Source organism: Buteo buteo, chromosome 4, assembly GCF_964188355.1.
Source record: "Buteo buteo chromosome 4, bButBut1.hap1.1, whole genome shotgun sequence".
Classification (NCBI taxonomy): Eukaryota; Metazoa; Chordata; class Aves; order Accipitriformes; family Accipitridae; genus Buteo; species Buteo buteo.
In genome coordinates this window covers 66,408,212-66,409,748 of record NC_134174.1, presented here as the reverse complement: position 1 = coordinate 66,409,748, position 1,537 = coordinate 66,408,212, and positions in this window count along the sequence as shown.

The following is a 1,537-nucleotide window of genomic DNA, read 5'->3' as shown; positions in this document are numbered from 1 at the left end:
TTATAAAAACACCTTTATAGCACTGATTTACCATCATCAGAGCCTTTTCTTGAGATCTGAACTACTTGTTACTCAAATGGATGATGAAATAAACATTTGTGTAAAGCGAATGTGGTAGTACAGTTGAGAGTTCATTGAAATCAACAATCATACGTTACTCTGAAGACATACATTACTATAAAAATTTTAATGAAGAGGAGCATTATAAGGAAAAGCATGATTGTACATATTTTTAGAAATACCTCGATTAGGTGAACAGAGGTAATGATTGTACTTGTGTTATCTGATAACTGGTTGACCCTCATCTTGATACAAAAGCTCCTTCAACTTCAGAATCAGTGGTGTGGCTGTGCCTCAAGCAGCTGACAGGATCTGTGTTGACAGAAGTGTATTATGGAACTGGATCCTTGAGGGTTTACCACAATAGGGAGCCAAAACTGCATGTTCAGGTAAGAGATAAACTTTTCTGAAAGGTTTCATGGCTATGAAGGCAGGTTACTAGCCATTAGAGAAACTAGATAAAAAAGAAGCTGCACGTCACATTGCTGTGCAAAATAACTAATGTTCGGTTATAACACAAGAGTTGTGTAAGTAAAGAAAGAAAGGATGTTGTAAAGGATGTTTGAATGCCTGTGCGTGCACTCACAAAATGTGAGTGTACGTATGTATGCATCATTCATCGCAGTAGGGAGAAAAAAAGCTCAAGCTGAATGTGGAAGGTTGCATGAACATTTGAGTTTGAGGTGGACTGGATCTGAAAAAACCTCATGATTTTATAGTTACATGTCCCTAAGGAAGGGAATTCAGAACAAATCCTCCAAGCACTCTGCTCCCAGAATACTTACTGGCTTTAGGATATGAAAGGCGTTAGAGTCAGACCTCCAAATAATGTGTTTTCCTCTTCTGGATCGTTTCCATTAATATCAATAAAATAATAAACCAAACCGTGCGTCTTAAGATATACTAGAAATAAGCTTGTTGCCATGCAAAATAATGTTGACTAGTAAAATTTAAGCATAAGTTTATGGGATAATTTCCTTTGTTTACAAGATAAATGGAAAAATAAACCTCAACCCTTATAATTCCCTGCATTGTAAGACATGCCTTGAGAATGAGCTATGTTAAGAAATGATTTCTGCCTTTCAGTGAACACATCTATCTTTTTGTATGAGCATGCAATGGCTAACTTTTTGTGTGCCATCAAAATAGATTGTATTAGAATATTTCCCCAAACGTATAGCAATTTTATTAGCACACGCTGAAATAATAAACTTCTTTTTTTATGAAGTTTCCCCTACTAAAGTTCTTGGGGTGCTGCACAATACATAGAAATGCAAAACATTAATGAACAATGTAAAAACAGATAAAAAGCCAAGTAACATAGTGTTATTAAAAAGAATTATTTTTTTTCAAAGTAAAGACAGCCTGCCTGACAACTCTAGAGTCACAATTTCCAGAGCTTTAGCCAACAATTTCATCTCCAAACTGATTCAAAACTAAAGTGTGTGCCAATCACATGGTAAATGAAGTACCCCAT